The sequence below is a fragment of the Cottoperca gobio genome, unplaced genomic scaffold (assembly GCF_900634415.1).
Source record: "Cottoperca gobio unplaced genomic scaffold, fCotGob3.1 fCotGob3_355arrow_ctg1, whole genome shotgun sequence".
NCBI classification, from domain to species: Eukaryota; Metazoa; Chordata; class Actinopteri; order Perciformes; family Bovichtidae; genus Cottoperca; species Cottoperca gobio.
Window position 1 is genome coordinate 42,567 of NW_021166954.1, and position 15,911 is coordinate 58,477.

At 40.0% G+C, this 15,911-nt stretch overlaps 1 long non-coding RNA gene across 1 annotated transcript; it reads left to right on the forward strand.

The window, feature by feature from the left end:
- The first annotated feature begins 1,535 nt into the window (after positions 1-1,535).
- On the forward strand, positions 1,536-3,100 carry LOC115005724 (uncharacterized). The gene is made up of 2 exons (XR_003831978.1): positions 1,536-2,319; positions 2,919-3,100. It is a non-coding gene; the product is annotated as an uncharacterized LOC115005724 (long non-coding RNA).
- Positions 3,101-15,911: the final 12,811 nt, after the last annotated feature.

Sequence of the window (15,911 nt, forward strand, 5' to 3'; positions counted from 1 at the left end):
CAGCAGCAGGAGACTCCTCTGTAACATCTGTAACATCCAGTAGGAGGAGACTCCTCTGTAACATCCAGCAGGAGGAGACTCCTCTGTAACATCCAGCAGCAGGAGACTCCTCTGTAACATCTGTAACATCCAGTAGGAGGAGACTCCTCTGTAACATCCAGCAGTAGGAGACTCCTCTGTAACATCCAGCAGGAGGAGACTCCTCTGTAACATCCAGCAGCAGGAGACTCCTCTGTAACATCCAGCAGGAGGAGACTCCTCTGTAACATCCAGCAGCAGGAGACTCCTCTGTAACATCCAGCAGGAGGAGACTCCTCTGTAACATCCAGTAGGAGGAGACTCCTCTGTAACATCCAGCAGGAGGAGACTCCTCTGTAACATCCAGTAGGAGGAGACTCCTCTGTAACCTCCAGCAGGAGGAGACTCCTCTGTAACATCTAATAGGAGGAGACTCCTCTGTAACATCCAGCAGGAGGAGTCTCCTCTGTAACATCCAGCAGGAGGAGACTCCTCTGTAACCTCCAGCAGGAGGAGACTCCTCTGTAACCTTCAGCAGCAGGAGACTCCTCTGTAACCTCCAGCAGGAGGAGACTCCTCTGTAACATCCAGCAGCAGGAGACTCCTCTGTAACCTCCAGCAGGAGGAGACTTCTCTGTAACATCCAGCAGCAGGAGACTCCTCTGTAACATCTGTAACATCCAGTAGGAGGAGACTCCTCTGTAACATCCAGCAGGAGGAGACTCCTCTGTAACATCCAGCAGCAGGAGACTCCTCTGTAACATCTGTAACATCCAGTAGGAGGAGACTCCTCTGTAACATCCAGCAGCAGGAGACTCCTCTGTAACATCCAGCAGGAGGAGACTCCTCTGTAACATCCAGTAGGAGGAGACTCCTCTGTAACATCCAGCAGGAGGAGACTCCTCTGTAACATCCAGCAGGAGGAGACTCCTCTGTAACATCCAGCAGGAGGAGACTCCTCTGTAACATCCAGTAGGAGGAGACTCCTCTGTAACATCCAGTAGGAGGAGACTCCTCTGTAACATCCAGCAGCAGGAGACTCCTCTGTAACCTCCAGCAGGAGGAGACTCCTCTGTAACATCCAGCAGGAGGAGACTCCTCTGTAACATCCAGCAGGAGGAGACTCCTCTGTAACATCCAGCAGGAGGAGACTCCTCTGTAACATCCAGTAGGAGGAGACTCCTCTGTAACATCCAGCAGGAGGAGACTCCTCTGTAACATCCAGCAGGAGGAGACTCCTCTGTAACATCCAGCAGGAGGAGACTCCTCTGTAACATCCAGCAGGAGGAGACTCCTCTGTAACATCCAGCAGGAGGAGACTCCTCTGTAACATCCAGCAGGAGGAGACTCCTCTGTAACATCCAGCAGCAGGAAACTCCTCTTTAACATCCAACAGCAGGAGACTCCTCTGTAACATCCAACAGCAGGAGACTCTTCTGTAACATCCAGCAGGAGGAGACTCATCTGTAACATCCAGCAGCAGGAGACTCCTCTGATTGTATAGAAGTCTATGAGAAAATGTTTCTTCTTCTCTCTCGATTTATTTCCTCAGTAACATTTTACTGATGAGTTCATGTCTCAATCTGTAGTTTCAAGTCTTCTTCAACATGATGTTCATTTAGTAACTTCTGTTCTATTTTGACCGCGTTGCGTTCAGGTGCAGTAACAGACCGCGTTGCGTTCAGGTGCAGTAACATACCGTGTTGCGTTCATGTACAGTAACAGACCGTGTTGCATTCAGGTGCAGTAACAGACTGTGTTGCATTCAGGTGCAGTAATAGACCGTGTTGCATTCATGTGCAGTAACAGACCGTGTTGCATTCAGGTGCAGTAACAGACCGTGTTGCATTCAGGTGCAGTAACAGACCGTGTTGCGTTCAGGTGCAGTAACAGACTGTGTGTTGTGTTCAGGTGCAGTAACAGACTGTGTGTTGTGTTCAGGTGCAGTGACAGACCGTGTTACGTTCAGGTGCAGTAACAGACTGTATTGTGTTCAGGTGCAGTAACAGACTGTGTGTTGTGTTCAGGTGCAGTAACAGACTGTGTGTTGTGTTCAGGTGCAGTGACAGACCGTGTTACGTTCAGGTGCAGTAACAGACTGTGTGTTGTGTTCAGGTGCAGTAACAGACTGTGTTGCATTCAGGTGCAGACATCCGGCAGGTGAAGAGGGAGGATGCGGGCCCTGTCCTGGCCGACACGTTGCGTCAGTTCCTGTTTGACCTGCAGGTGGAGGATGGCCTGGCTGCCGTGGGTTACAGTAAAGACGACATCCCGGCTCTGGTGAAGGGGACCATCCCGCAGGTGAGCCGCTTCACTCACAGCAATCCGGAAGTTTCAACAGTTTCAGATCAAACCAGAAGTCACCATGAAACTGAACCTCTGAATGTATCCGTTGAGAACGATGTTATAAAAGTTTTTCTAAAGACACTTTGAGGGGAAATGTATATTATATAATATATTATTAGATTTGAGAATAATTTATTCAATGAATGTTCAAATTTATACTTTAATTATTGGATGAATCAGAATCGGTTTATTGCCAAGTTGGTTTCCACATACAAGGAACTTGTTTTGTGCGAAGCATAAACAAAATAAGAGAAAATATAATTTAAAAGAAATCAATTATTTCAAAGATCATAGAATTCAAGACAATTACAATAACAATATGAAGAAATACTATATTAATCTATTATAATGTACACTTTAAATATTAAACTTCAAATAGTATCCAAGAATTTTTACCTACATTGAAAAAGATATATTTAATGTGTTTTTAAGAGATGATCGACAGAGTTTAAGGGCTTTAAGGGTAAGATATATATATTTTTATATAAATGTATACTATAAAATATATATACACTGTACGTATTTACACCTGTGTGTTCACACCTGTGTTTCAGGAGCGTGTGACGAAGCTCTCTCCCCGGGAGCACACTGAGGAGGATCTCAGCGAGCTCTTCGCAGCCTCCATGAAGCTCTACTGAGCGCTGACCTCTGGTCTGTGCTGCAGCTCCTCTAACGGCCACTAGGCGGAGCTGTTTCTACATTTTGATTTTATCAAATAAAACACGTATTCACAAGTCGTCCTCGTCGTCTGGTGTTTATTCAGATCCAGGATTTAGATTTGTACACACGAGACACAATAAAACACAACGGAAGAAAATAATCGAGACGCGCAGGATGGGTTAAAAAACACCAGGGCTTATAATAATAATAACAATAATTATATAATGATAATAATAAATAATATAATGGTAATAACTTTATTAATCTTCCAAACGGACGTAACAACACAAACAAACAAACGATGGATAAAAAATAATTACGAAGGAATCTCACCTCAATAAACTTTATAAGAAAATACAAGTCAGTAAACAAACAAAGTAAGAACAAACCAAATGAAATAAGATAGTGTGTGTGTGTGTGTGTGTGTGTGTGTGTGTGTGTGTGTGTGTGTGTGTGTGTTTCCTAGAAGAGCCTCTCTGTGTTTTAATCCAGTTTGATCTGATCCAGGAACAGTTGTTGTATAAACCTGATCTGATGTGTTTAACTGGTTTAACCCTGAGATCAGAAAAAGAGCTAAACACAGACTGACCCTGAACGCAGCGCAGAGGAGCGCACACACACACACACACACACACACACACACACACACACACACACTTCAGCTCACCTGTTGGATACATGACTCAGCAGAATCACAGATAAATAAATATATATCAATTATATATATATAATATACAGTGTGTGTATAAATATTTATTTATACAATATATATATATATTGTATAAATAACACACACACACTGAGCAGGATTACTGACAACAGGTATTTAGCACAGACCGTGTGTGTGTGTGTGTGTGTGTGAGAGAGAGAGAGAGAGAGAGAGAGAGAAAGAGAGAGAGAGAGAAGAGAGAGTGCAGCAGATGAGCAGCATGCAGCAGATCTACAGACGGAGCGACCAACAGTTTGAAGTTTATACCACCGTCTTCTCCCCGCAAGGTGGGTCCACACACACACACACACACACACAGGTATGGATGCATCATCTTGGATTTATGACGATGTTCTCCAACAAATTTTGGTCGATACCGACATCCTGTCGGACGCTTTGAAAGCGTCTGATTGGTGATGTGGAGCTTCTCAAACCGGTGGTCCCGGCCCCCACTAGGGGTCACCAAAGCTTCTCGGGGGGGTCTCCAAGCCTTCTTGATTTTAAAAGGTTTTAATACGACTTTTCTAAAAACATACAGTTGTCGTATCTGATTGTTATTTTTAAAGTTTGGATTATGATTGAAGATATAAAAGGTGAATCGGCACGGAGAGGTCGACACTGAGAGAGTGAATCAAAACTGATTCAATTAACTCTTAATTTATTCTTTCCTGAGAATTAAAAGCTCCCGCAGACGTCTAACGAGCCGGAACTAAACATTTTATGCGAACCAGTGATTTAATTACCCCTGAAATGTTGACGAGCAGGTCGCTGACCTTCAGCACAAACATTGTGCGGATGTCATGAGAACAGATAGTCCGCTACCAAGTCTGATAATGCTACATTATGAACAACGCATCTGCAGGAGAGCTACTTAAAGTTAGCAGTTAGCTGTTAGCAGCTCAGTCCGGCTAAATAACGAAGATAACCGCTAAAGCTAACGGAGGTTCCAAAGAGTTACATTATGGTGTGTTCAGGCTCTATTCAGTAAATTATAATGTTATCATGATGTGTTCAAGTAATCTTGTAAAATTTAGTTTTTAGTGAGAAACTTCAATAAATCCAGATGTTGGAAGATGTTTTGATGTATGTGAACTGTAATGTTTTCACAGCAAAATAAAATGGATTAATTATGAGCCGTTTAAGAAATTAAATGGACCGTCTCTTTAGTAGAGACTGAGAGAACAAATGTTAAATAAATGATAAATGATAAATGATAAATGATATATATATATATATATAATTCATCTAATATCTATTTCATTTATTTATTTTGCTGTGAAAACATCTGGATTTGTTTCTCACCAAAATATATATTTATAAATAAAGATGTGTGTATAAATATATATATATATATATATATATATATATATATATATATATATATATATATATATATAAATATATAATGTAATGACAACTGATGGGTGTCGTTGTGTCCGTCAGTGTGCAGGACGAGACATGTGGGGGCAGAAAAGGTAAGATTTAATGTCCTTAATTAACCCTTAACAAAGTGTATGTAGCCAGAGATCCTTTGTTTGTACTTTAATTTGAAAACTCGCTTAAGTTTAAAACCCTTTAATGAACACATGAAGGGGTTCATGAATTTCCCCTTGAATGTGAAATATTTAACAAATCCATAAATGAAGAGTTAAAGATTTTTAAAAAGTATTTAAATCGTCTTTGTAGTCGTTTTGTCTCTTTGTAGTCAGTTTGTGTCTCTTTGTAATCGTTTTGTCTCTTAGTAGTCGTTTTGTCTCTTTGTAGTCGTTTTGTGTCTCTTTGTAGTCGTTTTGTGTCTATTTGTAGTCATTTTGTGTCTCTTTGTAGTGGTTTTGTCTCTTTGTAGTGGTTGTGTCTATTTGTAGTCGTTTTGTGTCTCTTTGTAGTCGTTTTGTCTCTATGTAGTTGTTTTGTGTCTCTTTGTAGTTGTTTTGTGTCGTTTTGTCTCTTTGTAGTAGGTTTTTATCTCTTGTAGTAGTTTTGTGTCTCTTTGTAGTCAGTTTGTGTCTCTTTGTAGTCGTGTTGTCTCTTTGTAGTTGATTTGTGTCTCTTTGTAGTCAGTTTGTCTCTTTGTAGTTGTTTTGTGTCTCTTTGTAGTCGTTTTGTCTCTTTGTAGTCATTTTGTCTCTTTGTAGTTGTTTTGTGTCTCTTTGTGGTCGTTTTGTGTCATTTTGTCTCTTTGTAGTCAGTTTGTGTCTCTTTGTAGTCAGTTTGTCTCTTTGTAGTTGTTTTGTCTCTTTGTAGTCATTTTGTCTCTTTGTAGTTGTTTTGTGTCTCTTTGTGGTCGTTTTGTGTCATTTTGTCTCTTTGTAGTCAGTTTGTGTCTCTTTGTAGTCGTTTGTCTCTTTGTAGTCAGTTTGTGTCTCTTTGTAGTCGTTTTGTCTCTTTGTAGTCAGTTTGTCTCTGTAGTCGTTTTGTGTCATTTTGTCTCTATGTAGTCGTTTTGTGTCTCTTTGAAGTCATTTTGTCTCTTTGAAGTCATTTTGTCTCTATGTAGTCGTTTTGTGTCTCTTTGTAGTCGTTTTGTCTCTTTGTAGTCAGTTTGTGTCTCTTTGTAGTCGTTTTGTCTCTTTGTAGTCAGTTTGTGTCTCTTTGTAGTCATTTTGTCTCTTTGTAATTGTGTTGTTTCTCTTTGTAGTCGTTTTGTCTCTTTGTAGTCATTTTGTCTCTTTATAGTCAGTTTGTGTCTCTTTGTAGTCGTTTTGTCTCTTTGTAGTTGTTTTGTGTCTCTTTGTAGTTGTTTTGTGTCGTTGTGTCTCTTTGTAGTGATTTTGTCTCTTTGTAGTCGTTTAGTGTGTCTTTGTAGTCGTTTTGTCTCTTTGTAGTCGTTTTGTCTCTTTGTAGTCAGATTGTGTCTCTTTGTAGTCGTTTTGTCTCTTTGTAGTTGTTTTGTGTCTCTTTGTAGTTGTTTTGTGTCGTTGTGTCTCTTTGTAGTCATTTTGTCTCTTTGTAGTCATTTTGTGTCTCTTTGTAGTCAGTTTGTGTCTCTTTGTAGTCGTTTTGTCTCTTTGTAGTTGTTTTGTGTCTTTTTGTAGTCGTTTTGTGTCTTTGTAGTCAGTTTGTGTCTCTTTGTAGTCGTTTTGTCTCATTGTAGTTGTTTTGTTTCTCTTTGTAGTCGTTTTGTCTCTTTGTAGTCGTTTTGTGTCGTTTTGTCTCTTTGTAGTCATTATGTGTCTCTTTTTGTTGTCGTTTTGTCTCTTTGTAGTCAGTTTGTGTCTCTTTGTAGTCGTTCTGTCTCTTTGTAGTTGTCGTTTTGTCTCTTTGTAGTCAGTTTGTGTCTCTTTGTAGTCGTTCTGTCTCTTTGTAGTTGTCGTTTTGTCTCTTTGTAGTCAGTTTGTGTCTCTTTGTAGTCATCTTTGTAGTTGTTTTGTGTCTCTTTGTAGTCGTTTTGTCTCTTTGTAGTCATTTTGTCTCTTTGTAGTCAGTTTGTGTCTCTTTGTAGTCATTTTGTCTCTTTGTAGTCGTTTTGTGTCGTTTTGTCTCTTTGTAGTCGTTTTGTGTCGTTTTGTCTCTTTGTAGTTGTTTTGTGTCTCTTTGTAGTCGTTCTGTATCTTTGTAGTGGTCGTTTTGTCTCTTTGTAGTCAGTTTGTGTCTCTTTGTAGTCATCTTTGTAGTTGTTTTGTGTCTCTTTGTAGTCGTTTTGTCTCTTTGTAGTCGTTTTGTCTCTTTGTAGTCAGTTTGTGTCTCTTTGTAGTCATTTTGTCTCTTTGTTGTCGTTTTGTGTCGTTTTGTCTCTTTGTAGTCGTTTTGTGTCGTTTTGTCTCTTTGTAGTCATTTTGTGTCTCTTTGTCGTCGTTTTGTCTTTTTGTAGTTGTTTTGTGTCTCTTTGTAATCGTTTTGTGTCTCTTTGTAGTTGTTTTGTCTCTTTGTAGTCAGTTTGTGTCTCTTTGTAGTTGTTTTGTCTCTTTATAGTCAGTTTGTGTCTCTTTGTAGTTGTTTTGTCTCTTTATAGTTGTTTTGTGTGTCTTTGTAGTCGTTTTGTGTCTTTGTAGTCAGTTTGTGTATCTTTGTAGTCATTTTGTCTCTTTTTAGTCGTTTTGTGTCTCTTTGTAGTCGTTTTGTCTCTTTGTAGTCGTTTTGTGTCTTTGTAGTCGTTTTGTATCTCTTTGTGGTCGGTTTGTGTCTCTTTGTAGTCCGTGCGAAGTCAGTGTCCTCTCTGACCTCTGAGTATTTGCAGCCTGCTGAGCAGCTATTTAAAGCAGATTAAAGGCGCCTCACTGCTGCTTTAACTACTTTAATTAACCAATTAGCAGCAGCTTTGTTATGCAGGCAAGATGATGTCCGAGCATTGAACAATTCTGGACTGTGATTGGCAGGTGGCGGTGGCAGTGACGCAACACCGGTCCAGCTTGCAGAGGGAGTTGGACCTGAACCGAGGAGATCGGATCCAGATTCTGTTCAAGGAGGACGACGGCCGGTGGTTCGGGCGGCTCACAAATGGAAACGAGGGTTACTTCTCTACTGCCTGCGTGGAGCCGCTCCAGGTAACTCACCTGTCGGGCTTCTATATCGGCACTTGAGTCAAACAAGGCCGGTAGCCCCCCCACAGTTGTCATTAACGGGGAAATTATCTTTAGAGCCCAAACCCTGGTTTGTACTGGACTGTAAACATGTTTATTTCTGCTGTAAAGTATTAACATGGAGGTCTATGGAGCTCTTTAAAGCCTCTAGTGGCTGTGAGAGGAACTGCAGTTTGGTTTCCAATACCAGATTTATCGTGCGTTGGGCCAGAGATGCAGCTGACGCTGTCCTGTTACTGATCCTGATTCATGATTAAAGCTTTTAATAACAAAATAATGAAAAAAATGTGTTTATGAATTAGCGGCTACGAACACTGCGGGAGGACGAGCAGCACGGACAAGTCTTCTCTTTAGAGCAGCGATGTGACTTGTCTTTGTGCTGCAGGGCGGAGAGAGAGCCGTGCTGGGGAGGAGGGGCTCCGTGCCAGCAGCCGTGGCGACAGCAAGCGCCCCCTGTGGCTGCACGAGGTAACTACAGCAACAACCTGGAGACCGTCTTTAATTACAGAAACATAAATTAAATTATATAAACACAAGTTTATTTGAAGAAACATAGCTTTATTTAAACATCACCTGGAGACAATCTGATAACTGTTACATCTTTGAAAGAAATTTGCCAAAGAAAATATTTCTGAATATTTTTAGATTTTAACACATTTAACACTTTAAATGTAAATATACTGTATTATAATTTGATTTCTTACATTTGTTCCCCTGTATTTGTGTGTAATAGTGAAACAATATATTTTACAACCTTGAACTGTTTAATATGCTGAAGATTTGTACATTTTATACATGTTCAGTGTGTTTACAGTGGATAAAACATTTAACTCTTTAAGTCGATTAATCTGCCGATTAGTTTCTACATTAACGGTTCGGTGTATAAAATGTCCATCTCAGCTCCTCAGAGTCCTGAAGTCTTTAATGTCTTTAAATGTCCAAAGATCTTCACTTTAATATGAAACAGAAAAGCAGCAGATCTGAGGCTGAAAACAAGACTTTTCTGCAGGAAACTTCACTTTAACAATCATCACAATATTTGGTTATTTTATGTCGACAAGATGCTTCTTAGATTTGATTTGTTGTATGTGTGAAGACAATAAAGTTTAATTGAATTGCCTTTTATCCTTTTAATCATGTAGCAGATTTATTCGTTCTTTATTTGTCCCCTGCAGTGGTCACAGTACACCGAAGCTGCTGAGGAAAAACAGCATCCGCCTGAAGTCTGACGGGCCGTCAGCGGCAGCGGGGGGGTCAGCAGATCCTCCTCAGGGCTCCCCCAGCCTCCTCCACCGTGTCCTGGCCAAGTCCAGGAGGATGAGCTGCCCCCACCTTGTCCACCGCCCTCCGGACGCCGGCTCCATCAACACCGCCTTCCAGCCGGACTGAAAGACCATTTGCAACGAGTTGCTTAGAAACGAGGACACATTTAGTCTCGTAGAGATGTTTAAGTATTTTAATTAGATTTTGACAAATGCAGAAAGAAATCATACCGGAGACAAAACCTTGTCACAGTAGAGACATGAACCCTCCAAGTCAAGGCCAATACACCTAGATCAATACAGTTTGTTCCTGTTGACCCAGAGCGTAAACACTCACACAGTGTCTAGGGCTTTTATTGTGAAAGGTAAGAAGGAAAGAGTAATAACGTTTGCTCCATGTTTATAATCCTCATCATAACCCTCGTCTACACTTCTGTAGCGACGTTTAGACGTCACGTGTCAAAGTGTTTGTGACGAAAACAACAGTTCGGAAAAATATATTGACGTTCAAATCACTCGCATGAAAACACCCTGAAGTGTAAAGGACCGCAGAGGACACGCTCAGCACCTAGGACACGTTCTAAGTGTTCCGAGTCACCCAGGTCATGTGGAAGTCCAAAGTCCTCAAGTCCCTGGGATCACATCTGGGGGATTGTGTGCTCACTGAGGTCATGATCAATTCACCTCCAAGTCGCACAGGTCAAGTCCAAGTGGCTGAAGTCCAACTCAAGACCCTGCGGTGGTGTTTGAGTCACTAAGGTCCACTTCCAGTTAATGTGGTCGTATCCAAGTAGACTATTTAAGACAACAAGATGATGTTCAAGTGGTCTGAACATCTCGATTCAGAATCTCGTTCGAGTGGAATCTCAAGTGCTTGCCGAACTCTAGTCTGAGTCACCGTGGTCATATTAAGGTCAGAGTCTGTTCAACTCATCCGGGTCATGTTTGAGTCGGGCCACAAGTGTCTGAGCCAAGTCCAAAAGCTCGCTGAGGTCAAGTCCAGTTCGGGTGACCAGACGTCCCAAATAATTTTAAACCGAATTGCGAGCTGTTGTTCCGAAGCCTGTCCTGTTTGTTCCAAAGTTTAGACCAAACCCGAGTAGTGATGAGTTATGTAAAATATTAAATATGATCGTTGTGAAATATTTGTTTCTTGTTGTCCAGCGACGGGCCGTTATATGCGTAGCCCCCATGAATTATGGCTGTTTTATTATCAGTCTACAGTAGTGCTGCATATGGATCAAAAACTACGCATTGACCAGGGACGTCAGAGAGCCGACACTTCGGGACCAAGTCAATGCTAAAATTCTGAAAGTGACAAACCTAGTGCCGTCCCGCAAGAAAATGTGTTTGGGAGGAACAGAGATCTTCCCGGGACTATTCTTTCCTGATAAGGCTACAACCAATCTGTCGAAATCTGCAGGAGAGCTTGTTAGTGTTAACTGTTAGAAAGAATGAGTATTGGGCAATAACGTCATCATGATGTGTTCAATGTAATCTTGTAAAATGTAGTTTTTGGTGAGAAACTTGAATAAACCCAATTGTTTGAAGATGTTTTTACAGCAATATAAAATATATATTAGATGAATTATGAGCTGTTGAACTTCCTGACAAACACAAGTTTGAATAATAAAGGAGTGATGTTGGAGTAATAAAGGAGTAATAAAGGAGTGATAAAGGAGTGATGTTGGAGTAATAAAGGAGCAGTGTTTACCCTAGGTTTACGGCTTTGGAGGGGCGCTCACCGTGCGGGGGGGCGGGGAGATTGTGTGCGCGTGTGTGGCGAGGTTTCTATTTAGTTCTCCCCTCTCCTTTCTTCCGCTCTGTAGGTGTGTGCGCACGTGTGTGTGTGTGTCAGCTGCGAGGCCCCGCCCTTCGCATAACGGAGAGAATGTGAATGCGCAAAGTAGACAGTACAAACTGAAACGTGCATATAAATTAGATTAATAGCATAAGCGTTTAGTTTATTTAATAAAAGAGCACCTGTCAATGTGAAAAGTAAGTTGTGAATAATGAAAATATATTAATTTCTTTATTTGAGAAAAAAAAAGGAACACCTTGCGCCCCGCCAAGACAATGGTAGGGGAAACACTGAGGAGTGATGTTGGAGTGATGTGGGAGTAATAAAGGAGGGATGTTGGAGTAATAAAGGAGTGGTGTTGGAGTAATAAAGGAGTGATGTTGGAGTAATAAAGGAGTGATGTTGGAGTGATGTTGGAGTGATGTTGGAGTGATGTTGGAGTAAAAAAGGAGTGATGTTGGAGTAATAAAGGAGTGATGTTGGAGTAACAAAGGAGTGATGTTGGAGTAATAAAGGAGGGATGTTGGAGTAATAAAGGAGGGATGTTGGAGTAATAAAGGAGTGATGTTGGAGTAATAAAGGAGTAATAAAGGAGTGATGTTGAAGTAATAAAGGAGTGATGTTGGAGTAATAAAGGAGGGATGTTGGAGTAATAAAGGAGTGATGTTGGAGTAATAAAGGAGTGATGTTGGAGTAATAAAGGAGGGGTGTTGGAGTAAGTATCTGTGTATGTGAGTATGTGAGTATCTGAGTATGTGAGTATCTGTGTATGTGAGTATGTGAGTATGTGAGTATCTGTGTATGTGAGTATGTGAGTATCTGAGTATGTGAGTATGTGAGTATCTGAGTTTGTGAGTATCTGAGTATGTGAGTATCTGTGTATGTGAGTATGTGAGTATCGGAGTATGTGAGTATCTGTGTATGTGAGTATGTGAGTATCTGAGTATGTGAGTATGTGAGTATGTGAGTATCTGTGTATGTGAGTATGTGAGTATTTGAGTATCTGAGTATCTGAGTATGTGAGTATGTGAGTATGTGAGTATCTGAGTATGTGAGTATCTGGGTATGTGAGTATGTGAGTATCTGAGTATGTGAGTATGTGAGTATCTGAGTATGTGAGTATCTGTGTATGTGAGTATGTGAGTATGTGAGTATGTGAGTATCTGTGTATGTGAGTATCTGAGTATGTGAGTATGTGAGTATCTGAGTATGTGAGTATCTGAGTATGTGAGTATCTGTGTATGTGAGTATGTGAGTATCTGAGTATGTGAGTATCTGTGTATGTGAGTATGTGAGTATCTGAGTATGTGAGTATGTGAGTATGTGAGTATCTGAGTATCTGAGTATGTGAGTATCTGTGTATGTGAGTATGTGAGTATCTGAGTATGTGAGTATCTGAGCATCTGAGTATGTGAGTATGTGAGTATGTGAGTATCTGAGTATGTGAGTATCTGTGTTTGTGAGTATGTGAGTATCTGAGTATGTGAGTATGTGAGTATCTGTATATGTGAGTATGTGAGTATCTGAGCATCTGAGTATGTGAGTATCTGTGTATGTGAGTATGTGAGTATCTGAGTACGTGATATTGTGAGTATCTGAGTATGTGAGTATCTGTGTATGTGAGTATGTGAGTATCTGAGTTTGTGAGTATCTGTGTATGTGAGTATGTGAGTATCTGAGTATGTGAGTATCTGAGTATCTGAGTATGTGAGTATCTGAGTATGTGAGTATCTGTGTATGTGAGTATCTGAGTATGTGAGTATCTGAGTATGTGAGTATCTGAGTATGTGAGTAAATGAGTATGTGAGTATCTGTGTATGTGAGTATCTGAGTATGTGAGTATCTGTGTATGTGAGTATCTGTGTATGTGAGTATGTGAGTATCTGAGTATGAGTATTTGAGTATCTGAGTATCTGAGTAACTGAGTATGTGAGTATCTGAGTATGTGAGTAACTGAGTATGTGAGTATCTGAGTATGTGAGCATCTGAGTATGTGAGTATCTGTGTATGTGAGTATGTGAGTATCTGAGTATGTGAGTATGTGAGTATGTGAGTATCTGAGTATCTGAGTATGTGAGTATCTGAGTATGTGAGTATGTGAGTATGTGAGTATCTGTGTATTGTGAGTATGTGAGTATCTGAGTATGTGAGTATGTGAGTATCTGAGTTTGTGAGTATCTGAGTATCTGAGTATGTGAGTATCTGTGTATGTGAGTATGTGAGTATCGGAGTATGTGAGTATCTGAGTATGTGAGTATCTGTGTATGTGAGTATGTGAGTATCTGAGTATGTGAGTATCTGAGCATCTGAGTATGTGAGTATCTGAGTATGTGAGTATCTGGGTATGTGAGTATGTGAGTATCTGAGTATGTGAGTATCTGTGTTTGTGAGTATGTGAGTATCTGAGTATCTGAGTATGTGAGTATGTGAGTATGTGAGTATGTGAGTATCTGTATATGTGAGTATGTGAGTATGTGAGTATCTGAGTTTGTGAGTATCTGTGTATGTGAGTATGTGAGTATCTGAGTATGTGAGTATGTGTGTATGTGAGTATCTGAGTATGTGAGTATGTGAGTATCTGAGCATCTGAGTATGTGAGTATCTGTGTATGTGAGTATGTGAGTATCTGAGTATGTGATATTGTGAGTATCTGAGTATGTGAGTATCTGAGTATGTGAGTATCTGTGTATGTGAGTATGTGAGTATCTGAGTATGTGAGTATCTGAGTTTGTGAGTATCTGTGTATGTGAGTATGTGAGTATGTGAGTATCTGAGTATGTGAGTATCTGAGTATCTGAGTATGTGAGTATGTGAGTATGTGAGTATGTGAGTATCTGGGTATGTGAGTATGTGAGTATGTGAGTATCTGAGTATGTGAGTATCTGTGTATGTGAGTATCTGAGTATGTGAGTATCTGAGTATGTGAGTATCTGTGTATGTGAGTATCGGAGTATGTGAGTATCTGAGTATGTGAGTATCTGTGTATGTGAGTATGTGAGTATCTGAGTATGTGAGTAAATGAGTATGTGAGTATCTGTGTATGTGAGTATGTGAGTATCTGAGTATGTGAGTATCTGTGTATGTGAGTATCTGTGTATGTGAGTATGTGAGTATCTGAGTATGTGAGTATCTGTGTATGTGAGTATCTGTGTATGTGAGTATGTGAGTATCTGAGTATGAGTATTTGAGTATCTGAGTAACTGAGTATTTCAGTATCTGAGTATGTGAGTAACTGAGTATCTGAGCATCTGAGTATGTGAGTATCTGTGTATGTGAGTATGTGAGTATCTGAGTATGTGAGTATGTGATATTGTGAGTATCTGAGTATGTGAGTATCTGAGTATGTGAGTATCTGTGTATGTGAGTATGTGAGTATCTGAGTTTGTGAGTATCTGTGTATGTGAGTATGTGAGTATCTGAGTATGTGAGTATCTGAGTATCTGAGTATGTGAGTATGTGAGTATCTGAGTATGTGAGTATCTGTGTATGTGAGTATGTGAGTATCTGAGTATGTGAGTATCTGAGCATCTGAGTATGTGAGTATGTGAGTATCTGAGTATGTGAGTATCTGGGTATGTGAGTATGTGAGTATCTGTGTTTGTGAGTATGTGAGTATCTGAGTATCTGAGTATGTGAGTATGTGAGTATCTGTATATGTGAGTATGTGAGTATGTTAGTATCTGTGTATGTGAGTATGTGAGTATCTGAGTATGTGAGTATGTGTGTATGTGAGTATCTGAGTATGTGAGTATGTGAGTATCTGAGCATCTGAGTATGTGAGTATCTGTGTATGTGAGTATGTGAGTATCTGAGTATGTGATATTGTGAGTATCTGAGTATGTGAGTATCTGAGTATGTGAGTATCTGTGTATGTGAGTATCTGGGTATGTGAGTATGTGAGTATCTGAGTATGTGAGTATCTGTGTATGTGAGTATCTGAGTATGTGAGTATCTGTGTATGTGAGTATCGGAGTATGTGAGTATCTGAGTATGTGAGTATCTGTGTATGTGAGTATGTGAGTATCTGAGTATGTGAGTATCTGTGTATGTGAGTATGAGTATGTGAGTATCTGAGTATGTGAGTATCTGTGTATGTGAGTATCTGAGTATGTGAGTAAATGAGTATGTGTGTATGTGAGTATGTGAGTATCTGAGTATGTGAGTATGTGAGTATCTGTGTATGTGAGTATCTGAGTATGAGTATTTGAGTATCTGAGTATCTGAGTATGTGAGTAACTGAGTATCGTAGTATGTGAGTATCGACACAGTCGTGTTCAGTCACCGGCTTTTATTGCACATCAGTTTGTTATCACACGTCCGTCTTTAACAAAGTTAATAAAGTTTTATGTGCAAGACAATTTAAATAAAATAATAATTAAATGTTGACTGCATTTTCTTTCACTGTAAATAAGATGCCATTCAAACATAAAACAATACATTACAATCCATATTACATCAGTGGTACATGCTTCATGCATTAAATGAACTCTTTCTGATATTTGTGACATTTGTTCTGCTTTAAAATTCTAATTTAGACGTTCAGTTTTGATCCAAAGTGCAACATTTAGTTTTAAATATAAAGTGTCTTTGTGTCA